The 26,563-nt window shown below is 38.9% G+C and overlaps 1 long non-coding RNA gene across 1 annotated transcript; it reads right to left on the reverse strand.

The window, feature by feature from the left end:
* Positions 1-2,000: 2,000 nt before the first annotated feature.
* Positions 2,001-26,543, reverse strand: LOC121489644. The gene is made up of 3 exons (XR_005987380.1): positions 26,449-26,543; positions 2,785-2,872; positions 2,001-2,135 (listed from the first exon to the last, which is right to left on the reverse strand). It is a non-coding gene; the product is annotated as an uncharacterized LOC121489644 (long non-coding RNA).
* Between the last annotated feature and the right edge of the window lie 20 nt (positions 26,544-26,563).

Raw genomic sequence — 26,563 nt, forward strand, 5'->3', positions numbered from 1 at the left:
AAATCCAAAATGAAGCATTAAGCTATAGACAGTGCTATCCAATAGAACTTTCTGCAATGATGGCCGTACTCGGTACTGTCCACTATGGTAGCCACTAGTGCCTGTGGCTTTTGAGTACTTCAAATGTGGCTAGTGCTACTAAAGATCTGAATATCTAACTTCATTTAAATTAACTTAAAATTAAACTTAAATAGCCACATGTGGCAGGTGACTACCATATTGGACAGTCCAGCACCATACCTTAAACTTTATGTATCCCAAACGCCTTTAGTACTCCAGAGAAACCCATGGATTCCTCCTCAGACTAATGTGTAAAATATGTAGGATTAAAAGAAAAACTAATTAATTTAATATTTATAATGTTAGTTAATTTTATTTAAAATTTTCAAATTATGTAATTTTTTAAAAAGCTTGGTGATAATATATGTTCTTCATTCTTAATGCATTAAATATCAACCTAGCAGTGAGTAAATCACAATTTTGAAGTAGTCGTGAACATAAACAGTAATTTGGGATATCTAATACAATGTAATGTGATATGAAAATACCTATAATTTATATTTGTGATAAGGTCACATGTGCCACTACTACTACTCTGGCTTGGGTTTAGCTAGGAGTTAGTGAAAATAAACATGTAAACTTCTCCCCACACAAGTCCACAGACCCCCTGAATTTTCTTCAGAACCCAGTTGAGGAGACATGGATCTGGGCCAAGAATCCCAGCTGGAGACTTCTGTAGACAAGACAGGTTAATATAGAAGGTTAAGGCAGTCAAGAAATATTTCTGGGATGTCTAGGAAATGCCAGGTACTATTCTAGACACTCGGGTTGCAGTTGTGAATGAGATGAAGTTGCAGTTTCCAGTTTGAAGTTTGAATTTCAGTGGAGGAGAAAGACAATGAGTCGACAATCAGATAACTTCAGATGATAGTAAATTCTATGAAGAAAATCCAGCAGAGTGCCTGATAGAAGATGATTGGGAGGGACAGTGGCTATTTTAGATCAGCGTGGTCTCTCAAAAAAGTGACACTCAAGTTGAGGCTTGAAGGAGAAGATGCAGCCATGCAAAATCTGGAGACAGCACCTTCTGAGCCTGGGAATACTAAATATGAAGGCCCCAGAGCCCAAAGGGGCTGGTGTGATAGGAAGACTATGATCACCAAGAGAGAGCACCATGGAAATGAGATCAGAGAGGTGGGGAGGGTCCAAGTCAGTGCTGGAATTGATGGGTTGTCATCATATATGGCAGAGAATTTAGATCTTATTCTAAGTCCACTTAGCATACAAGGTGGGTTACATGACCCTTTTGGGAAGGAATGGATTAAATGGGGAAATAGAAACAGAAACTTTACTGAGATGGAAGAGTGATAGGGAGGAGGATTTGGGGCAGGATCAAGATTTATATTTTAGTTTTATTAACCCTTTCTTAGGTATTGAAGCACAGAAGTTTGAATATATGAATCTGAAGCTCAGTGGAGAAGTCCAGAGTCAGGGGTTATAGAGGTCCTAACAGTTGTGTCATGTCCTAGCCGTGTCGGTGATGCAAACTGGAGTGTCTTTGCACAGCGGGGAGCAGGAGCCTTTCCACTGGAGCTGTCTATGGAGTCACGGAACATTCTTTCTTAGAACACATTCTCCATGCATGGCTTGCTGGCCTTCCTGGAGATTCTATGAGCTACCTCATATTCTTTAATAAATTCCTTTTTTGCTAAGCCAGTGTTGATGTTTGGGTTTCCCAGGCAACCGACAGAGATTTGTGTGCAGGAAGTTTTTGGGTGGAGTGGCCTCAGACTCAACATCTGTGAAGGGTGAGAGATGCAGGATAGGTCAGTGGAAGACAGGAAGTGTGCTGCTGTTATAGTAGAACCCTCATCTGATCCTGAGGGGGCTCCAGAGCTGAGGGGCCCTCCAGGTTTGTCCTGAATTAAGCCAAAGGGGCTGGGTTTTTTTTTTTTTTTTTTTTTTTTTTACCACTCCTCTCCCATTGCCCAGTCTTTAGACACAGGCTGCCCCAGGGAGGGTTATGTCCTGGGGCAATGTGACTCTTAGATTGACAGCCAGTCCAGGCTAGCGATGCAGCCTCCTTTACTCCCAGTCTCCACAACCAACTTTACAGTTTGCAAATCTCTTCTTGCCTTGAAATATAATAATAATTAATAATAATAATAATAATAATATAAAATAATAATAATAATAGATCTGGGGAAGCCTGGGTGGCTCAGCGGTTGAGCGTCTGCCTTTGGCCCAGGGTGTGATCCTGGAGACCGGGGATCAAGTCCCCCACTGGGCTCCCTGCATGGAACCTGCTTCTCTCTCTGCCTGTGTCTCTGCCTCTCTCTCTCTCTCATAAATAAATACAATCTTAAAATAATAATAATAATAAATAATAATCTTATTTTCTTCATAGTTTGAGAAAATGAGGCTCAGAAATATCAAAGAAGCTGTCAGCAATCCTGGACACTCAACCCCTGGTCTGACGATTCCAAATCCTGTTTCTTTGCTCACACAATGCACTACATCACAGAGCACAGCCAAACCTTCAGGAATGGGCAAAGTGTTCAAGAGCCAGAGGAGAGCCTGGGAAGTTTCAAGATTTTGAGGCACATCACCTCTGGAGCCTTCCTCAGGTACTCTCAGATTTAGCTAGGATTTGAGACAGTGGAGTCCAGTTGAAACCACGATCTGTGAAGGAGCCTCACCCTAGGCCCCTGTGCAGAAGCTGCTCAACAGCAGCCAGAGCACCATGCTGAATATTACTTGTTGACATGAGGCATCTTGTCTTACCTTCACTTATGTTCCCTCTTGGGATCTGAAAGGCAGCTGGGCTCTGAGTGGGATTAAGCTCTGCCAATGAGATGCACTTTCATGATATCTGGAAGACAGAAGAGAGATGGAGACCATTTTCCTACAACCGGGATTGTGGGCATGCAAGCTCTAACAAAGGTCAATAGATGTGGCCAGACTCCATGGCCACTGCCAGGTCAACAGGTGGCAGGAGCAGCAGCAGTTTCCTGACTTCTGCCTTGTAGCCACAGTGGTTGGTCTTAAGACCAAATGTCCCCTGATTTCTATTCCTCTGTCCCTTCCAAAAATTTTGTAAGCACTTAATTTCCGATTAAGTAGTAAGCCAATCTCTTTCTGCTTGAAATGCTTACAATGGTGTTCTTTTCCTGTGCAGAACGTGCTACCGCACCCTAAGAGCGAAGCCAGAGTCACTGACTCTGCTTTCGATACCCATGCACATGACACAACTGGAGGAAAATATTTTTTTACCTGGAGAACAACACAGAGAGTAACACGGAATGAACCAAATGCCTGAGTGTGCTGCTCCAGGGGAACCACAGACAGTGGGCCGATCGGAAGTTGCTTCTTGGAGCAGATGGGCTTAGAGCCTTGTCTTGCTGTCTGGATTGTAGTACTTAACCTTTACGACCATGGCGCGTGGTGCCAGCATTTAACTATCCGACACCAAGGGGAAGTAAGGCATGAAATCCCGCCAGGTGGGCAGGAGACTTCCTGGTGCACCGTGTTGACAAATGCTTCTCTAATAAAGCAGATGTGCAGGAGCCCGTGACTACTGGCAATCAGCCCAGTGTCAGCTACAGTTGGAGGCACCAAAAGCAGAGTGAACAACAACAAAAGAGCACTTAGTGGGCCCCTGATTCCCACACTCCAAGGAATGGAGAGCAGCAGTGTGGACTTTGGGATAGTAAGAGTCACGTGGATTTGTAGACGTTAGAGGCAGAGACTCTTTTCAAACAAAATGCCATTTTTAGAGGAGGACAGAGCCAAAGCTGCAAAGTCTTTGGCCCCATGAATGCAAGCATGGAGCAAATATTCAAGGACAGCCTGCCCTTTAAGTGCAGAGCCTGGGGCACAGAAGATGCTATGAAACCACTGGTTGAATGATTCATAGTGTAAGGGGGGGATTAAGGTAATGTGCAGGTACCTTCAATTTTTAACAAGAATCACTAAAATATCCAGTTTCTGTTTCATAAGGCTAATTCCATGTTTTGGGCAACAGCTGGTCCCACTTTACTGCTGTGGGTACAGTGAGTTCTAGTAAATTCTGTGTAATAGATGTATTCATATGCTCTATCCTTTTAACGATCTTCTTAATTAGGGTGCTGTTCTTTTAAGCAAAGCATTTATATAGTGACTTTATTGCATTTGGATATAGTGTTAGCTTCAATAGACAATATAATTTTATGAGTTTTTTTTAAAAATTGCTTTACAATGAAGGGAATTTATTTTATCATCAGTATGGAGTTATTCCCATGGATACTTAAGAGCCATTGTTACAGAGGCTTATAAATCTCTTAAGAAGGAAAGATCCTAAAGAATGTAGTAGATGGAGGTGGTTTGACCACTTACTAAACTTCTGTGAATATCAAAGTTTTTATTGATAAAATGGGATCAATATCTTTTTTGCCCACCACGTGGAATCATTGTGAACATCAAATAAAATATTATACATAAGAGGACTTTATGATGCACCCTGAGTTACATGCATTTCAAGCACTATTCTCCTCCCAGTGGAAGCTCCTGACTTCATACCGCATAAGGAGATGGTGCTGGTGCTTGTGATTTAGAAGCATTAGGGTACACTTGGACTCTCAGGATACACAGGCCTTGGAGAGCAAGGAGAGCTTGGTTTGGAAAAGATGATGGAGGATTAGCAGAGCTGACAGCCTCAGGCATTTGGGGAGTGAGGGACACAGGATAGATACGGGTGTTAGCTGTAAGTACCCACTGACACTCTGATACCTAAGTCTGTGGCTCCTCTCCAGTATGCCATGTTTTTTCTAGGTCCCACACAACCAGCCTCACCCAAGATATTCTTACTCACATCAGAGTTCAGGAAAACAACTCTTTATGTAAGCAAATGAATGTTCTGGAAAAATCCTCTCAGTGCCCTAGAGCAAGAGGACTCCATTTATTTGGATCAGATGTCCTCATCTCCCCCTTTTTTCCCCCTCATCCCCCTTTTAATGTAGATACAATGGAACTTGACTGACATTAGCTTTCAGCTACTTATGCCCAAACAGGGTAATTTTCAAATTTGAAAGACAAAAATTTATGAATAGGCCCTATCATCTTTTAACTGATATTACCTTGCCAGTACTCCAGCATCAACCCGTATCTTTTTCTTTACCATTATGCATCACAGGAACAAAGGAATATTAGCCACCTTTCAAATCACAGAGTGTAATCCGTTGTGTTGTCCATGATACGTTCAATAAGAAAATGTAATTATTTCAAGCCCATCTGTTTAATCAACTTCTTTTAAGCATATCAAAGTCTCAGTGCATCCCCAAGCATATAGACACAGAGGCAGTAGGAGTAGAGGAAAAAGATCATTAGGCGTGGAATCAGAAAACATAAGTTTGCTTTGGATTCTAACATTTAATAGCTGGGCAAATTTGAGCACGTTACTCTCCTTCTAGGCCTCACTTTGTCAAGTTCTTAAAACCAACTTTACAGGACAAGGATCAAATGAGATAACGTGGAGGAAAGAGCTTTGGAAAAAATGATGTGCTGACTGGTTAGATGTTATGATCATGGACCAATACTCTCATTTATTGGTATCTCATTGATACTGGAAAATATCATATATATTCTCACATCAAACACTTATTTGTACATTTCTTAGCTGCACATCAAGGTGGAGAAGCTATCCTTTCCTTCTTGGCTTCTTTCTCCTCCTTTCTAGTTTTAATATTTTATTTAACTGTGGCCATGCCCTTTTTGGCTGACCTCTCAATTCACAGTCAAAGCACAGAGTCTCATTGCCAATTTCAAGTCCATCTAACAACAATCTAGAGATACATATTTTATATCCTCCAAAATGATCCTGAGAATCTAAGTCACAGGAAGGGTAAAGGGAAATGTGGACCAGTCTTAGAGCTCTGAAGGAATGGAGGGTGCCAGGAGCTATAGCAAAATGTAAAGGCCGAATGATTTTCCATATCACAGTCTTCTAATTCTGATGGTCCATTTGCCAAAGTCTAAAATTGAATACCAAGCTATTTCTTTTAATCCAGTGGAGAGTGAAAGAAATGTTAATCTATTGATAAATCTGCAAAGGTAAGTAGGAAACTATGTGAAAACATATTTTCTATCATATGAAACCTACCACTGGCTAAGTATCTGTTGAGGTTTGTAGGGAACCAGTAATTAACACCAATTTTTCTTGCCCTTATTCTGAACCAACTGAGAAATAAAACAAGAAGTTGGGACAGGTAGAGAATCAAAACATCGCTTTTATTACTGACAGTGTAAAACTTAGAATGTGGCTGAAAACTATAAATAAGTGAACTTCCTAATACTGTCTAATGTTTAAGAGCATGCCTTATATCTACAAGCAAATGGGCTTCCTCTCCTGCAGGCTGGCTTACTGCTTGTCTGAGGGCAATGGTGATTTATGCTGTCTGCAAGTGGGCTCCCTCCAAGAGAAGGAGAAAAGGAAGGAGCTCAGGAATGAATTTCTAGTACCTCTTTTCAAACTCCTTTCAAATTCTGAGGAAGAATAAGGAATGGAGAGCAGAGAAAATCCAAGGGTATTATGCCAGTGGAAGTCCCCCCATGAGCATAGAAATATCCACTCTTGAAAAGAAGCACTCCTCTATAACAGAGGAACCATTCTTTCAGCCTGAAAGTACATTTCTCTAAGAAGAGTTAACTCTGAAATCCACAATATCGCGTAATCATGCTTCTTGAAGATGATGACTCGGCTGAAACATCCATATTTTAAGAATACTTATATGTTGCAAAATATTTGGCTGCCACATGTTTCATCTGCCTTCTTACAGTGCATTCTCCTCTAGGCTATCTACCCTGCTAATTATAAAACCATCCATCAACCCAAGTCTAGTAAGGCAATAGTTGAAGAGCAGTTGGAAATAGAGGGATTGAACGATGGCTGGTTTCCAGATCACAGAGTCAACGCTATGAAACACTTTGCAAGATGGCATATTTTTTTTTTCTCCCTCAGCCTGGATTACTTCTTAGTGTTCCTGATTCTGCTGGCAGGAGTCCTGTTGAATTCAGGAAAACCATATGAAACCCATCCCGGGTGTTGCCAAAATAAATTGTTAATCATATCAGATGTAACACCAAAGAGTGTTCCATCATAGTCAATTTTCTGTTTTGTAACTGTTCCCCTTGGCTTCATTCAGGATCTGCCAAGAGGAAAGAAAGCCCATATTATACATGCCACATCTTGTTATCTGCTGAAGAGAGGACAATAGGGAGTGCTCATGGGGTCAGGGTAAGGGTACCCCTAATACTAATGGGAGATGTTTACTACAGCCCAGTTTCAAGTATCCCTCTGGAAATGTAAAGAGTTGGGGATCTCCTACTATATCCATTACAGCTTGAGAGTATGAGAATCTCAGGATGGTTCAATTTTCACAGAAGGGAAATAATCAACAGGATTTGTGCATGCATGTTTCAAAAATGGCTTCCTAACATGCAAAAGTTGTATGAAGTGACTGGAATTGCTTCCCCTATCTGGTTCAATTAAATAGAACCAGGCTACCTGCACACTTAGTTATCGGGACCGTTGTTCATTTCTCAGTTATAGAATAAGGAAAGAAGCAAATGATAACCAGAAGAGCGAGATCCAGATTATTATTTTTTAATAGAGCAAAAGCAGAACAGTTCAGCAACAACCAGAATCTGTCCCAGCGTAGATCACACTGACACATGTAGCTTAATCAGATCCTTGGAAACCAGATTGAATTTCTTTGAACTCAATATACACCCACTCCACATTTATAGCATTCTACAGGTGTTAACATTAAGGCCTATGTAGTTCTTAAACACTAATTATGGCATCGGACCTTTGTACAGTGTGCCCTGGAGCAACAGAGGTTTAAGAGTGCCGACCCCCCAGCACAGTGAAAAATCCACATATAATTTTAACTCCCCCAAAACTTAATTAGTAATAGCCTGTTGACCAGGAGCCTTACCAATAACATAAACAGTCAATTAACACATATTTTGTATGTTATATGTATTCTATCCCATACTCTTACAAGAAAGTAAGATCTAAGCTTATGGGAAGACCTCAAATTTGGAGATAGGACACCTGGAGATCGTTAGCTGTTGCATGAGTAGAAATGTACTTAGCAAAACCCGAAGGAAAATGCACCCCCAGGAAAGCAGTGTGGATACCACTTCACTGTACTTTCACCATGAGACTTTCAAATCTGATGCTTCAATCCACCAGCTGAGGTTCTAATAATGGTGTTCCTGCATACTATGTGTTGGGGGAAATAGACATATTTTGTAGATAAGTTAAAATAAGAAAGTGAGCTAAGAGTTGGGCTACTTATTATCACCATGTGGCAGATAATTTTCAACAATTTGAGAGATAAAATGTCTTTCCTCAAAAAAAAAATATATATATATATTTTACTGTCTAAATTCTAAACCAGCATGCTGCCACTACTGAGTCTAATCACAGATAAGAAGCCTCGATTAGCACATTTTGTTATTTATCCTTTAATAAACACTGTAAATAGAAGTTAATTTGTAGAACTCACAGTGAAGCAGCTTCTCCTGACACACCAGATGCAGCTACATACACTGTGCATTTTGAAAATAAATTTCAGGGGTGCCTGGGTGGCTCAGTCAGTTAAGCATCTGCCTTCGGCTCAGGGTCCTGGGATCCAGGCCCACTTTGGGTTCCTTGCTCAGCAAGGAGTCTGCTTCTACCTCTCCCTCTGCCCCTCCCCATGGCCCTTTCCCTCTGCTCATGGGCTCACTCTCTCTGTCTCTCAAATAAATAAATAAATTTTTAAAAGAAAGAAAGAAAGAAAGAAAGAAAGAAAGAAAGAAAGAAAGAAAGAAAGAAAGAAAGAAAGAAAGAGAAAGAAAGTTCCTAGTGGGTCCAAGTTATCATAGTTCACTTTGAATGTAGTTCTTTCTTTAGTCCTTGTGATATGAAGTTTATTAAAAGAAAATTTTCACGATTTGTGTTTCTCATTTGGCTGTTACTGTTATTCATTTCATTTCATGATTTTCCCTAAAAATAATTTTGTCATATGGGGGGAAGAAGTGTTACAAGATGACTCATTCCAGGTATCAAATACATGAGGTACACCACAGCCTTCTAGGCAAAAATTCACAGAGTTGTTTCTAACCTGAGAAAGTACAAAAAGTGATCAAGGGGATATAATGATTTATTTGTGGATGAATAAATGTGAAAGAAAAAAATCCTGCTTCCATCATACAAAGATTTGATGTAGCTTTTTAAAAAAATGCCTATGATAAAAATGCAAACAAAACATCAGAATTATGGGAAATATAAGCCAGAGTAAAGAGGCAGACAAGGGTAAAGTAGAGGAGAACATACATGCATGCGGTCAAGTCTTCCATGATTGCTAACACTAAGCCTTTCCTTTGGTTCTGAGCTTCCTAGTGGGTCAAACATAATAGGCAAGAAGAAGCACACACATTACACAAACCTGTGACTAATGTAATGCAAAGTGACAGGGGCAGAAAGAGCACTGGCTGGAAGTATTCGGTAAGCAAGTATGTTCCTTGAGCTTCTAGGAGTCATCATTTGTGATCAAAGCTAAGGATAATTATATGTTAATTAATGCATAATTAGATACAGTGGGATAAATGTTGCTAGTGATTCACGCAGAATGGTCTACTATCCATGGGAGTTTGCTAAGCTGACAGTAGGAGAGAGAGAAAGAGAAAGGCATGCGAAAGAAGGGAATAGCATATTAGAATATGCAGAGGCACAGAGGAATAAAAAGAGCATGTGATTTTGAGAAGCACAAGCACTTCAGCGTGACTGCAATGCAGCACATAATTCCGGGTGCAGCGCCCAGCTTTTGAATGACAGCAACACAGGCGAACTATGGTCCTCTGGCTAAATCTGGCTCCTGGACTGTTTTTGTAAATAAAGTTTTATTGGAACACAATCATGGCTGTTCTTCTACATATTGTTGCAGGCTGCTTTCTCATTCGTTACTACTGCAAGGTTGAGTTGTGAAGAAAGACCACGTGGCCAACCTAAAATATTTCCCATCCGGCCCTTTACAGAAAATTTCTGCCAACCTCTGATGTAGAACTTACAAAGGAACTTGAATTTTATCCTTGTAGTTTAAAGGGAAACAGTGAAAGGTTTTTGAAAGTTACGAGAACTAGCAGGGTGCCCATGGCAAGTTTACTTCACAAATACTAGTCTCAGTGCCTTAAAGGTAAAGATGATTTGATGCGCCACTGAACGCACACACCTCAGGGAAGGCAATTTCATGACAGAGCACATCCAAGAGTCTCAAGAGTTACCTGTGTACAGATCTGCGTTAGGTAATGAAATATTAAACCATTGACTTCCCAAGCAGGACAGATTTGGGACGTTCCAAGATTCTAATCAAGAGCAAGCTGTCCAGCAGACTCAGTAGAGACAGGCTCTAGGCAACTGTGAATGGATGAGTCAGGAGTAAAGGGAGTCGCTGAGACACATTATTTACTTGAGTCATATTGTGTGGCACCCCCACATTCATGGGGCAGAAAGCAGGGTGGTTAGAAGTCCAGGGTCTAGAGTCAGCTTCTAGTCAAAGCCTGGCTATGGCCACCTACCAGCCATGTGCCTTTGGAGGTAAGACTCAGTCTCCTTCTCTATCAAATGGGGATACAAAAGGACCAACCCTATAATAAGTTTATTGTGGAGGTTAATGAATTCTACATTTCCTGTCACAGAGTAAGCAATCAATAGATGTTCATCATTCCCATTACTAGAACCATTTAGTTGGGTTTAATCCTGACTTTAAATATGACATTATATATATGTATATAATATGCTATGTTATTTTATATCATATCTCACCATCTCACCGAGATCCAACTCCCAGTGTTTGTTGGTTATTATATTAGTTTCTTAGGGCTGCCATAAAAATTACTACAAACTGGGTGGCTTAAAATAGAAATTTCTTATTTTGCAGTTCAAGAGGCTAGAAGTGTAAAATCAAGACGCCTATTTCCTCTGAAGCCTCCTGGGGAGGATCCTTCCTGTCTCTTCCAGAGCCCTGGCTCCCAGCAATCTCTGATATCCTTTGGCTTCTAGATGCATCTTTCCAGTCTCTCTCTTAGTGGCCATGTGCCTTTTTTCCCTGTATGCACATCCCTGTCTTCCCATGACCTTCTGAGAACACTGGCCATTGGATTTAGGGCCCACTCGAATCCACTATGACCTCCTTTTAACTTAATAAATGACATATACAAAGACCTTCTTCCGGATAGGGTCACATTCTAAGGTTCTCGGTGGAGAGGAATTTTAGGAGATATGCTCTAAGCCAGTGTAGCTATTTGTAATCACATTTTTCCCAACTGCAGCTTCAGGTCATCACCATCTTTATGTACCAGTCCTCTGACATTGGCACTCTCTCTGTACCTCTCACTCTTAACTGTACCTTGAAGCATATTCACTTCTGCCAAAGGAAGCTTTGGAAGTCCACTCCTTCATTGTTTTACCTAGTACTTGGCAAAGCAGAAGATAAATGGATAATTCTTTGCCTTGGGCCTATAGTCTGCCATTTGGAATGCTTCCTATTGGAAAACACAATCTCTTCTCTTAGAAAAGACATTTCAAGTTGCAAACAACCAATTTACAAACTATTTTTAGGAATGCCGCCAGCTTAATGTTGGGGAAAGCCTGCATTGTTAATGAGACACGACGCAGGGTTTTGGACTGTCATCAGAGCCACTGTAGGAGTCCAGCTTTAGTGTAATCCCTGCAAAGAATGATGTCTGTTTAATTTTTAAAAATGAGTATCATTATCAGATATAAATATTTTATTTTGGGCAGGCTCATATAAAACATAGTTCATATTACACAAGATTCTAACTCACATGCAAGAAATTTAAATATTAGATTTCTTGGTATGGGTTCTAAAATCAGAGCCAGGGACAAGGAATTGTGTCCAGGTACTTTGTTTGAGAGGTGATTCTGGAAAGTAGGAGAGAGGGGAGCAAAGACAGTGAAGGAGATAGAAGGAAAAGCCAAAATGAAATGTGCAGTGGAGGTCACTGCTGCTATGTGCAATGGAGCTTTGGTCCTCAATTGAGGACTTTGGAGAACTGCAGAGAACACCTTCCCAAGTCATCTTCTTCTAAGACCAGGCCGGAACATCCTCTAGCTTTTTCACCATCAAATGAAGGTTGCCTCTGGGCATTACTCTTTTACATTACTTGGTACCTACTTGGGAGAAGGTGCTGGAACAGAATGTACTTAAAACAGATGCTGGAAGTACATGATGGGGTGGGGGTGGGGGTGGGGGCATAAGTCACACATAACTGTCCACCACAGCTGTGGCTTCAATCACAGGTGGCCCAAGGGAAGGTGGCATGGGTGCCAGAAGCACCTGCCACTTTCGAATTCCTTTTTTCATCATGGATATGATCTTCATGGTGCTCGTCAACTGAAAGTTAACTGCCCTGTGAATTAGGAATGGCATATTAGGGATCCCTGGGTGGCGCAGCGGTTTAGTGCCTGCCTTTGGCCCAGGGCGCGATCCTGGAGATCCGGGATCGAATCCCACATCGGGCTTCCAGTGCATGGAGCCTGCTTCTCCCTCTGCCTGTGTCTCTGCCATTCTCTCTCTCTCTCTCTGTGACTATCATAAATAAAAAAAAAATTTACAAAAAGGAATGGCATATTATATCTTCCTTTTACAGGTGAAATAGAATTAAGGTAACATAGTCTGAACACAATTGGTTTAACGCTGTATCAGCTAAGATGCTTTTGGCAGCAGACACAAGAAGACCCAAGTCAAGATCATGGAAGAGAGGGTTACAGTCTGATATGGCATCCTGTGGGATATTAATCCTTATAGCCTCAGGTACCTAGCTGTGATCCTTCTGCAGATTGAACACTGTGATGACGCATTTATTTGTATCTCAGTTTTTCAGCTCAGATATTCAGGTTTTTCAGGTCAGATCTCAGTTTTTCAGTCAGATATTCAGGTTCCCAAATTGTCAGGCTGTAGATCCCATCTATACTCCATTTAAGCACTCAAAATTATAAGCTACTTGGGAAAGAGGCTCTATCATATTCCTCTTCGTGTGTGTCCATATCCTACAGTGCCCTGCACACACGAGGTGCCTAGGAAATGTTGGTAGATTATTGGATGATATATAAATGCAATTTAATATTCTGAGCAGTTTATGCCCTCATAAATTGTCAATAGACAAAGGAGAATGACTAGGAAGTGGGTTCCTTTCGGTTATGGAAGCAGAACGCGAGGCTCCACTTGAGGCTATTGACATATGGAAACATGCTCAGCGCTTCAGAATTGACAAGTAAAGCTGAATTTCTTACCCTCTCCCCCATCACCTACCATATCCCTTGGAATACTGATTTTTAAACTCTTCACTGATTTTCCCAGATGCTTTTCCTTTCACTCCATTCATATTCCATGAGCAGCCCAGTTATCTGTCCTAGTTAGAATCAGTGCAAAATTACATGGATGAAATTCTGGAAGATGCTCTTTGTCACGGGTGTTGATACGGCTGGCATTTTTCTTACGAGAATCAGACCCATGAGAAGATATTATGATGCCATGATGTCTCTTTAATTGTCTTGCCCATCATGAAGAAGAGAGCAAACGTTAAAAAAAAAAAAACCCACAAAAACCCTACTTAACATTCTGCAATTGGGTGGTCCTTTCAAATGCAATTAATTTCACATGGTATTTATCTGTTCTTGCATTTGCTGAAGGACAAGGTAGCCTGTTAGTTCATTGTGTCTCTTTTTTGCCTTTCAAAGCACATTGAGTGTTTTAGCGGAAAAAGAGCTGAACCTCACTCCCTCCTATAAATTGCATAATTGGAAAGCAATAAATTTAAAGATCTAAAAGGAACAGAATAAAGAAAGTGTCAAACAATAACTTACTCTAATTAATAACCATTTATGTCTCCCATTTGGTAAAGTGCTCTGCAAATGTAATCACCTTTTAGTTTAAAGTACTATATTCATTTTGTGAGTAGAATATGATTTCATTTGTGAAAATGAGAATTAAATATGGCTTTTAATCAACCTGGAGCCACTTAGTACTAAGAGCTATTTAGCAGGAGTTCTACAAATTATAGCAGTATTGTGAAGAGTTAATTTGCTACAGTACTTTAAAAATCTAATATTGCCATAGAAGCAAACGTTTTTACTTATTTCTGATCAGTAGAAAATTAAACTTGAAGGACAAAAGCATATATATACCTGTACAGTATTAAAACCGCTACAGTGTTTAAAGATCTCAAATGTTAGCACTATTTTTGAAAGTCGTGTCTTTAGTTGTGACTTGATTTTTCATGATTTACTGTTTTAACTAACATGCTGCTCTACTTAGAACCAGCATACAATTATTGAATTCCAACTATAAAAATTTTTCTAAAGATATTGAGAATACTAATAACTTCACATTAATTGCACTAAATGTTAGTATCTGTCTTATGAGGAACAAATGTCATTTTCTGGAAAGCTTGGTGATTTTTTTCCCTCTAACTTCCAGCTAGCTTGTAGGAATCTTTGAAATTTGTTTTTAAGAGATGTGTGCTACCTAGGAGTCGAGAAGACATGACAGTCTATGTGCTGGAGTGATAATATATGGAAAGCCTTTGCAAGCGTTGATTGAACGTTTCCTACTACTGTGGTCCAGTTGGACGGAAGGAGAACAGTGGCCTTTTCCCCTTCCAACATTGTACTATGAAAATTTTCAAATATACAGAGAAAATTGAAAAGGTTTTTATGGTAAATACCTGTATACCCAACTCTAGAGGCAACAATTAGCATTTTGCTATATTTGGTTTATCGCATAGTTATCCATCTATTTATTCTTCTATGCTATTAATCCGAATTATTTGATAATAAAAATTAAAGTCAATTGCAAATATCAGTATACTTCCTTCTCAATATTTCAGCATGCATATAATTAGCTGGAGCTCTATATTTATTTACAGTTCTTTATGAGATTTTTATTTTGGTAAAAATTTACATATTTTGAAACACATAAATCTTAAGTGTCTCATGTGAGAAGTTTTGACAAGTGCCCGTACCTGGATAGTTATAATAACGTAGAACATTTCCATCACTCCAGAAAGTTCCCTCCTGTCCCTTTCCAGTCAATCCCTGTACCTACTCCCCCACTCCCAGGCAATTACTGTTTTTATTTTTTTCACCACAGAATTGTTTTCTCTTTTCTAGAATTTTACATAAATAAAATCATCTAGCACATACTTTTCTTTGTAAGGCTTCTTTCATTACATATTGTTTTTGAGATGTATTCATATCATCGCCTATTGAGTGGTTTGTTTTCTTTTTATTATGTTGTGGCATTTCTTTGTATGAATATAAGAACTTTATTTAACTGTTCTCCTATTGATGGATGTTTAGCCTCCAGTCTGAGGCTGTCATAAATAAACCTGCTTGTACATGTTTTTGTGTAGTTGTTGTACTCATGTGTTTTCATTTCTTTGGACACTAAGGAATATATCTTTGATTTTTAGTATCCTTAACTTTAGTGAATGAGATCTACAGGACAGTAAAATAATAAATCTGCATTGCTTTAAGCCACTAAGTTTGAGGTGATCTGTTACAGCAGCAGTAAAACACTAATATGAATCTTGGTACTATGAAGTGGGAGTGTAGCTGTAATAAATACCTGAAAATATGGAAAATGCCTTTGGAATTGGGCAATAGACAGAGGCTGGAAGTACTTTTGATAGAAAAATCTTGATTACTTTGAACAGACTGTTAATAGAAATACGAATTTTAAAGAGTCTGCTACTGCGGGCTCAGAGGAAGTGAAGACTAAGGTAGAGAAAACATACATTGCCTTAAGAATACCTAAATTGCAGGGAAGAGATTGCTGGCAGAAATACGACTTTCAAGGCACTGCTGAGGAAGACTTTGGAGGAATTTGTTACTAAAAATTAGAGGAAAGGGTATCTTTATTTCATACAGCAGAAATTACGTCCCACAGTTATGTGGAAAGCAGAACCTAAAATTGATGAAATGGTTTTTCACTCGAGTAACTTTCCGAGCACAGTGTCGAAGATACAATTTGTTTTCTTCTTGATGTTACTAGTAAAATGGGAGAGGGAAGAGATCAATGGAGGGCAAAACTGGTAATACAAAAAAATTTAAAGTAACCAGAACATGGCAACTGGGGAGCTTCTCAGTTTACCCAGATTGCAAATGCTAAATATGAGATTTGCTCTCAGGAAAGCATGCTGTAGAGATAAAGTGGAGGATATGGCAAGATGACTTTTGCTAATTCCTCAGAAGAAGCAAAAAGTCTGAGGATTTAATCACAAATACTTGTTGAGGAGTTAAGTGTGTGACTTATAAATCTCCTCAACCATCAGAAGCAAAAGTAGATATGGATCATCTAGAAAAGATTGTAGAAGAAGGTCTTGTCTAATGGACTCCGTCTCTGCTACATACACAAGAGACCACAACATTTTTTAGAAAGTTATATGAGCAAACATATTGTCAGTCTGGACCAAAAGGGGTAGAGAAAAGACGGAATAACACAATTGTGAGAAGGATTCCATGTGTCTATGCTAGCTCGAAGAAGAAGGAATGGGACCATAAAGAATAAAGACAGATTTTAGAACCTGAAAAAGGCAAAGAAATGTATTTTCCCTTAGAGCCTCTAGAAAGAAATGTATTCCTAGTAACACTGATTGTAACTTAGACTTATATCAGACTTTTGATCTCCAATACTGTATGATAATGCATTTATATTGTTTTTAGCCACTAAATTTGAGGGAATTTGCTACTGTGGTCATAGAAAACTAATACACTTGTGCAAATCCTATGAATGGCATTATTCAGAGTAGGAATTTGTCTTCCTTCATAAGAAAATGCCACACTTTTCCCAAAGCAGTTGTAGAGTTTTACACTCCCATCAACAATGTATGAGTTGCTATACAGTAGTGTCAATCCTTTCCATTTAAGCCATTCTGGTCATTTGTAGTAGTATCTCCTTATGCTTTTCATTTGAATTTTCCTTTGACAAATAATAATGAACACTTTCTCATGTATTTATTTTCCTTTGCTAAAGTTCTGGGCAATTTTTTTGCCCATTTTTAATTAGATTGTTCACCTTATTTTTGAGTTGAAAGAGTTCTTTATGAATTTTAGATATAAGCCCTTTTTCAGATATAGATGTTGTGAATATTTTCTTGAGATCTGTGCCATTTCTATTTATTTTTGAATGATGTCTTTAATAAGCAGAAATTTAAAATTTTACCCATAAGGATATTCTTAATATAGTTTATTAAAAATACTTTTCTCTCCTCATTGAGTTATTTTGGTATTATTTTCAAAAATCAAATGACCATAAGCATTGGTCCATTTCTGGAACCTCAACTTCTGAGACCTCAATTATTCTCCTTTAATTTATTTGTCCCAGTATCACCCTGTCTTGATTACTATAGCTTTAAAGACTACCTTAAAGTCAAGAAATTAAGCTCTCTAATTTTGCTCTTCTTTTTCAAAATTGCTTTAAATAATTTAGGTCTTGCATTTCCATGTAAATTTTATAAATAGTTTGTCAATTTTTCCAAAACTCTAGGTCAGTTTATTATTGAGATTGTGAGTTGTATTAATTTGGGGAAAATTAGTGTGTTAACAATATTTTATTTTCTAGTCCATGAATGTGGTATATTTTTCTGTTTATTTAGATCTTGAATTATCCTCGGCAGTGTTTTTTAGTTTTTCAGTGCAGATCTTACACCTCTTTTGCCAAATTTATTCTTAAGAATACTTTTTGAAACTATTAGAAATGGAGTTTTATTTTTTTTGAATTGTTTGCTTTTGAATATATAAAATCAAATTGGTGTTTATATGATGGTACAAATTCTTGTAACTTCACTAAATTCAAGTGTTAGTTTTAGAAATTATTTTGTACATTCTTAAAGATTTGATTGTGAACATTCAGGTCATCTGCAAATATAACCAGCATTACTGCTTCCTTTCTGATCCTTATGCATCTTTTTCTTCACTGCACTACTGCACTGGATTCAATCCCCAGTATTGTGTTGATTCAAAATTGTAAGACCAAAAATTCTTGCCTTGTTGTTGATCTTAGGGGAAAGTTTTTATACTTAAGCAGCAGGCACAAAACTAGTTTTAGATTCTTTTGCAGATGCCTTTTATCTGATTGAAGAAGTCTCCTATCTCTGATTTTCTGAGACTTTTTTAATCATGAATCAGTGTGACTTTTGTCATATGGTTTTTCTATTGATTTTTAATTACTTATTAAAATATTATTTATCTATTAAATAATAAATATTTATTGTTTATTATTATTTCTGTTAATATGGTGAATTATTCTGTTAATATGGTGAATTAAAGAAATCTGGCATTCGTGGGATAAACTCAACTTGATTTGTGATGGTTAATTTTATGTATCAACTTGAATGGACTAAGGGATGCCCAGAGATCTGGTAAAACATTATTTTTGTGTGTGTCTGTGAAGGTGTTTCTGGAAGGGATTAACATTTGAACCAATGAACTGAGTAAAGCAGAGGTGATTGAGTGCACATCATCTAATTCATTGAGCCCCTGAATAAAACAAAAGAGAGGACATCAGTGCTCCTGGTTCTCAAGCTTTTGGACTCAGAGACTTCCACCATCAGGCTCCCCAATTCTCAGGCCTTCATACTCAGATTATATGACAGCTTTCCTGGTTCTCCACCTTGCAGAGGGCAGAGTGCAGGACTTCTCAGCCTCTATAACCATATAAACTAATAACTATAACAAATATCCTGTTGTACATAGCTATATATATCCTATTAGTTCTGTTCCTCTCGAGACCTTTGACTCTTAAATATGGTCATAATGTAATGTTATATTATATTTAATATAATATATATTGCTTAATTAACTTTGTCAACATTCTGCTAAAAAATTTCGTGTAGGATATTGGTCAATAATTTTATGTCTACTGTTTTTATCAAGTTTTGATATCAGGGTATGCTGGTCTCATCAATCAAGTTTTTGGAAAGAGCTTATCAAAGATTGATGCTCCTCAACCCTATGTTAAGTTTCCTCAACTATTTGATAGAACTCATAAGCAAAATTATATGGTTCTGTAGTTTTCTTTGTTTAAAGATTTTAGATGAAATTTCAACTTCTATAACAGACTTAGGGCTATTCAGATGTTCTATTTTATCTTATGTCAGTTTGGGAAAGATGTTTCTCTTAAGTTTTTTAATTTTTAAAAATTTTAAAAAATATTTTATTTATTTATTCATGAGGAAGGACACAGAGAGAGGCAGAGACATAGGCAGATGCTCAACCACTGAGCCACCCAGGTGCCCCCTTAAGTTTTTTTTAATTGTCAAATTTACTGCAAATTTTTCTTTGGAATATTCCTTTATTCCTTTTACATTTGTAGGCTCTGTACTGGTTATTCCCTCTTTAGTTCCTAAAATTCATAATTTATGCTCCTTCTCTTTTATTCCTGATCAATTTATCAATGATTATACCAATTATAGGAGACTAACAAAATAGAGATGATGCATAATTCAGAATGCTTAGGCTTACTGATGGGCTGAGAACTGACATGGATTGCTTCCCAAAACATTTTTACTAGAGTGTCATATAGTGAAACATTTATTGTATGTAAAATCATATAACTATTTCACTATTTCATGGCACTTTTTCATTTGCCAACCCACAGATAATAATGCATGAGCATACAAGGTATGTGGGGAAAAAAAGTTTCACCAAAAAATATCATTATAACATCAAAGTTAGTCAGTATATCTAGTGGTTAAGAGCAAAGCCTCTGGAAACCAGACTTGTGTCCACATTCTGGCTTCAATGCCTCTAGCTAGGGATTTATTTTCCCAAGCATGTAATGTTGTTAGGTTTAAATAAGATAATACATGTAAAGTATTATGTGCGATTATTGAATCAGTGAGTTAAAAAAAATTAGCTATTATTTTTATCATTACTACTGCGATTACTAACCTGGTCAGACTTAATTGTAGATAACAGAGTTTGGTTTATTTGTGTGTGTGTGTGTGTGTGTGTGTGTGTGTGTGTGTGTGTGTGTGTGTGTGTGTGTGTGTGTGTGTTACTTCTGTTGCATTGTCTCAAGATTTTTACTTCCTGTCCTAAACCTTGTAAAATGCTGCTTAGCATTATTTTACCAGTATTGTGGTCATAAGTTATCTCCAGAGAAAGTTTTGACATCAAATGGAGTGCTGTCCTTGATTGATTGATTTCTGTACCATTTTCATTTACATAGCTCTTTGGGGATAAAAAGATATTGGCCAAGACTTTTTCCATGTGTTCTTGAAAATTATCTAACTAAGTCCAAAAAAGACATTAAAATACAACCCCAAGCAAACAGGAAACTGACTTTTTCTTTTGGGAACTTAGTCAAAAGCCAACTTTTTGTGGTCTATGTGAAGGTTCCTCCCACAAAGTTCAGAAATTCATCTTACATTTTCAATCTCTTATTTTCCTCTTTTTCTAAGCTACCTGCAGAGATACCACTCCTTCTTTTACCTTACAGAAGCTGACTACAGAGAACCCTGTGCAGTTTTTTTTTTTTTTTATGCTTTCTCCTTATTACAAAACAAAGCTTTTTGGTTTTTTTTTTCTTTTCCTTCTGAGATGAAGACAACCCCCATAGAAATACCAGACAGCCACACTGGCTTCAGGCAACCATAAATAATTTCCCTGTCCACAACCAAATACAAGTACCTGGAACGCTGTTTATATAGCCTATTAATCATTTCTTAGTCAAGGGAAACGTGAAGCAATGGGCAAGCCTGGACAGAAGATGCGTCTTTTGTAGAGAGACTCTTTTGGCTTATTATATAACTCCCTATCTTTTATAGCCATCATGTTTTAGGATAAGACTGTTGAGCTATCCTTTGAACTTATGGCAGGTTTTTTACTTTACAAAAGTGACACCGAAGGGCAATTTTATTTGGAGGAAAAAGAGAACTTGACGAGTATGTATGTCTACTTGCTTTCCTCATTGCAAGTCCTCTTTCTGTCTTTATATATTTTGGTACATTTTCATGTGACAGTAACCTGGGTGTGTATATTGTTTTGTGTTCTGTTTTTTACTTGCTACTACTACTTTCTATACACATTTCCGTGTAATGATGTAGAGTGTATATTTGTCATCATTGACCAAGGGGTCACTCTATCATGTTAAGATAACAGTGTGCTTAGCTCTTTTGTTATTGAGAATTTGGATTGTTTCTAATTTGCTAGCTCCTCTAATAAATATTGGAGAATTTCACTGCCCTTCCTCCTTTTGGGGTCACTGACCTCCCTTTTGGGGGTCATTTCCATGTATATCATGAACAGTTCTGTATATCATATTAAAGCTTCTTTTGGAGGGGATGATCAGAAGGAAAGCTTTATTCTGAGTTAATTCTTACTAATCAAAGTTTGCTCCAAATATTCAAGCAACTGTACTTTTTATAACCACATTCCATATTTTTTCTACCCATGAGGCATTTTAGAGCCATAAAGCCAAAACAAGAACTTTGGAGAAACTTATTCAACAAATATTTATTGTGCACTTATTATACATTAGGTATTATGTTAATCTAAGCCCCTCTCTTTATGAATGAGGAAAGCAAGACCAAAAACTCTGGGATGGAAATATGAGTGCTTTGGTCCTTTATTTGAAAATAAAATTGTTGCATTTTAAAGGTTTTACCTTTAAATATTAACAATAACTATCCCATTATATTGTAGTAGTGGTCCCAAAAGGTGAAAGAGGACACATCACTGTCTTTTGTTTTGTTTTGCTTTATTTTACAGATGAGATATAAAAAACTTACGGAATTGATCCAAAGTCACACACTTAATTCTTGGTCAAGCATGGATACATATTAGTGACTTCTTTTCCATGATTCTGTCCTCAAGCCTATGTGAATCTTCCAAAATTAAAAAGATAAGTCAATTCATATATGTAGGAATGTAACTTGCATGTTACTTTTTATACCTGGATTATAAACTCTTAGTCTTCCCAGTACAGGATCCAATCATTTTCAAATATCAGACCACTAAACACATTATTTCCCAATAGATAAGCTGGCAAAAGATATAATTTTAAAAATCATTTTAAAAAATATTTACTGGCTAGTTTTCTTCTGTAGACACTCTTCTCAGTGCTAAGAATTCAGCAATGAGCAAAACAGACACAATCCCTGCTTCTGTAGCCAATATATATTGAATTAAAATGTTCAAACTTAGGGGAACCTGGGTGGCTCAGGGGTTGAGTGTCTGTCTTTGGCTCAGTCAGGTCTTGATCCTGAGGGTCCCGGGATTGAGTCCTGATCTGGCTCCCCATGGGGAGTCTGCCTCTCCCTCTGCCTATGTCTCTGCCTCTCTGTGTGTGTGTGTCTCTCATGAATAAATAAATAAAATCTTAAAAATGTTCAACCTTATTAATATTCAAAAGTCTACATAAAGAAAAGCAGTAAGTGTGTTGTTTTCATTACTGTTATATTGAATCAGTTCTTAAAAACTAAAAGAGAAAATTCTCAAGACCTGCAAGTTTGTATGAAACTGATGCTGTCATACAAGTTCCTACAAGAGGAACTGTGATATTAGAATCCCTTTCTGGGAAAGACATTTTGCAATATATAGACAGCCTTTGAAATTACACTTTTTGATTCAGAAGTCTCACTTCTGGAAACCTTTCCATGCACAAAGATGTTCATTTCAGAGTTCTTTATACCAGTTTTGTTTTTTTTAAAGGGAAGTGTAGCAATGAAAATAATGAAGAAAATATATGTAATAATATAAAACACAGGCTTGCAAATATGATATTTGCAAACAGTTTGTGTAGAAAAAAAAGACTATATAAAATGATATATTTCGTATGATCTAGAAAGAGAAATACCAAAATCATAACAAAATTATGGACGGTATACTTTTCTTCTGTTACATATGTTGGTACTTTCTTGATTTTTACAGCAAAGTTTTATTACTTTTATAGTCCGAAGAAAACTTCAGCACTACTGCCCCCCAAATAATGTGTTGGCTACAGATAAATTTGTCTTTGTGGATATACAACCCTGAAAATGCCCATGGGAGGGAAAGAATACCAGAGGACGAATGAGGAATGTGTTTTATTTTTCTCAATTGTCATCTTGTTTTATATTTAACTCTGAGTAGCTCCTTTTGTCTTCTTTGTCCTGGATGTATGCATCACAGGGTTTCCAAAAGAGAATTTAAAGATTAATGTTAGAATAAAACCTCATCCTCTTGCCTTAGTGACTACATTAGGGCCCACATTTGTTATATATTTGGGGTCTCAAATTCAAGTATATTTGGGCAACTAGGCTCATACCCAGCCAGAGAGGGTGGAAATGAATTCTGGCAAAGGGCTCAAGATAACAGGAGGAAATTTCCCCATTCAGCCTCACCTTACCACAGCTTCTCCATGAATGGCTTGTGGCTTTATCTGCCTTGAACAGTCTGTGCTTGCAAAGGCAAGGTCAGCTCAAGAGTTAAGTTTGGCTGAGCCAGGAGAGTGCTGGGCAGGGATCTAAGAAGCTGTGGGGAAGGAGAGGGCGGCAGTAAGCAGCGAGGGGATTGGGATGCCGACCAGCTGTTCTCAGGGCCTTGAGAGACTTCCGATGACCTGACCCTTCTCTCTTCCAGTCGCTTCGCTTGTCCTGATGCCAGATGCCATGTGGCTGTTAGGATCACTTGTTTAAATAGAATGAAACAGTGGAACAAGTCTCGGCTACTGACAGAACTCTCACTGAGTATCAATTTGTTACTGATCCATGCTAAATCCTTGCAGAAAAAAATCCTCTGTGAGCCACTGGACATTTAATATTGCCTTTCAATTGGAAATATGACTGGAAAAGCCTCATTTGGAAGGATTTTTTTTTAAGGATTTAGATTATATGCGTTTATTTCTTTTATTAATGCACATTTATATGTTTGTGTGTGTGCATTATGTAGCAATTATATTTAGAACAAAATATGCTATATGCTCTATCATGTTGTGTTGTATTGTGTTATGCTGAATAAGACCTTTAAGGTGAAGCTAATTCAGAATGCCCAAGCATTTTCCAAAAGACAATATTTAATTTAATTCAACTCAGGACCCTGATGATGTACAAAAGCTCTGGGCCTTGCATCACGTAAGTTCTATTGAAATGCTTGTGTTCCGTTGAAAATGAACTAGAGGGATCCCTGGGTGGCTCAGCGGTTTAGCACCTGCCTTCGGCCCAGGGTGTGATCCTGGAGTCCCAGGATCGAGTCCCACATCGGGCTCCCTGCATGGAGCCTGCTTCTCCCTCTGCCTATGTCTCTGCGTGTGTCTCTCTCTCTCTCTCTCTCTCTCTGTGTGTGTGTGTGTGTGTGTGTCTCATGAATAAATACAAAAAAAAGAAGAAAGAAGAAAGAAAGAAGAAAGAAGAAGGAAAAGAAAGAAAGAAAGAAAGAAAGAAAGAAAGAAAGAAAGAAAGAAAGAAAGAAAATGAACTAGAAAGAGGGTCAGGGAGCCATGGGGCACTGTGCAAAAACTCTGGACTGGCCAACCCACTGCAGAGTTTGAGGAAGACAGTTACTCTCCACCTCTGAGACTGTTTCTGTATCTGGAAGATGAGGGCATTGAATGAGGAGACCTCAAAGTCCCCATCCAGCAATCTGACACAGAGCTGACGTGTTGAGTTCCCAGGAATCCAGCCATATCCGTGCTATTTACCAAAGAAAGGAGCTTGGGGACTCAAACTCCACTCTGCCTCCATTCTGGGCCTCTAAGCATGTCCTGTGATTACGGAAGTGTGTGTGTCCATGACTCCAGGCAAATACACATGTTCCCAGGGCTAAGAATAGCCAGACATGGGGAAGTGACAGCAACCAGAGAGAAAGAGATGGTTGCGGGTGTTGTAGGCAGGGCCCAAGATCCTGGAAGAAAAACATAGCCCTGAGGAAGCATTCCTGAGCAGGGCTATTCCCTCCCTGGAACCAGAGCTAGAAGAGCCTGCCCGGGACAGCCCCCAACTCGGTCACCCATGAGCAAGAATCACTGTCATCTGGGGTCACTTAAAGCAATCAATCCCTTTTCTCATCCACACTGTGAAGCTAGGTATATAGAGCTGCCTCCGGGGTTCAGAGGTGACCCAGAAACTCCAGTGACAAAAACCATGTCGTCTTATAAGGGCTCTTACAATCGAGTTATTCCTTTGCTTAACCAGCTCTTACTGGCCATCTTTCTATTGCCAGGAAGCTGTTGGGGATGGAAGCATGAAGAAGCCACAGTCCCTGCCCTGGAGGATAGGCACACCCAGTAGCAAGAGCCTTACGAATAACCATAAACTGCTTCTCAATTCTATAAAGTGTACAGCATCAGAGACACAGTCATATGGTACCTACAATGGTGTTTCCCAGTCAATGGCTCGCCTCCTGATAATTGCCTTTCAGTCTGAAGTCCACTCTCCCCTTCTGTGTTATGCAGTGCCGCAGCCCGGTCCCTGCAAACTGCATTTCTGCTCAGCTAGCCGGCCCCAAGCAAGGTCCGGCCAACAGGAGGGATGGGATTGGGGGTGGGGGCAGGTGGAAGGAGGAGGAGAGTTGCTCTTTCCTGTCTGCTCCCTGGTCCTGGGTGTGTCACCCCACCCAAGGCAGTTCCTTCCTATCACAGAGGCTGACTCTGGTTTGCACTTTCCAAACACTTAGAACCCACTTTATGGTGTCATCCTCAAAGACACCACCACCGGGCTTCTCAGAGTCTGGGCCCCAGATTCCTCTGAGCTGAGGGACGCCAGCGCCAGCGAGCAGCATCCATTCCGCAGAGGCCCAAGTCTCTGTTCCATGGGGCCCATTCTCTCAACTTCTAAGATTTGCAGATAATTACCACCTCTTCCCTTTGTTTCCTCGGCCTGGAGTAGGAGCTGCTTCTTACAGTTGCTACCTCTGCGCTACCTGAAGAGTTAGTTCCCCTTTTACCCTTCTGGCTACCTAGTGAACAGCTTCTAAGAAGGGGGTCTGCGGTCTGTCTTCTGGTAAGATCCCAACTGAGAAGGCTCCCTGGCTAACCAGAGAGAGACTCTAGACTAGCAGAAAATGGAATGAGCTTTGAAGTCAGCCAGCCCTGGATTTGAATTCTGGCTCTTGTCATCTGTAGCTGCCTAATTTCTTCCAATCTTGTTTGCTCGTAAGAAAGATGGGGTTTCCAGCTGTTGTGAGGGCAGCTTCAGCACTCGGCACAAAAGCCCTGCTCAGTGGGTAGCAGCCAACATGATTACAAGATTGTTCCCTTCTGAGGCCAAAGCCTGGGTCTTGTATATCTTATCATTCCCAGCAGGGTGTATCATAAATCCATTTCTGTGATATCTACTTAATAGGAATCTGTTGCAAAGCGAGGGGGTGAGCGGGAGAAGTGCTGAAGATAATTATGGTTCCATAGAGTAATTAACTTTTACCTTCTCCAGTACGAAACCCATTGTGGCGGTCAGATCTGATCTTGAAGTCGTGGTCAGAACATTATTTAAGTCGTTATTTTAACACAAGCAGCAATGCGTCTACCTGGAGGATGAA

Source organism: Vulpes lagopus, chromosome 4 (genome assembly GCF_018345385.1).
Source record: "Vulpes lagopus strain Blue_001 chromosome 4, ASM1834538v1, whole genome shotgun sequence".
In the NCBI taxonomy this organism is placed as follows: Eukaryota; Metazoa; Chordata; class Mammalia; order Carnivora; family Canidae; genus Vulpes; species Vulpes lagopus.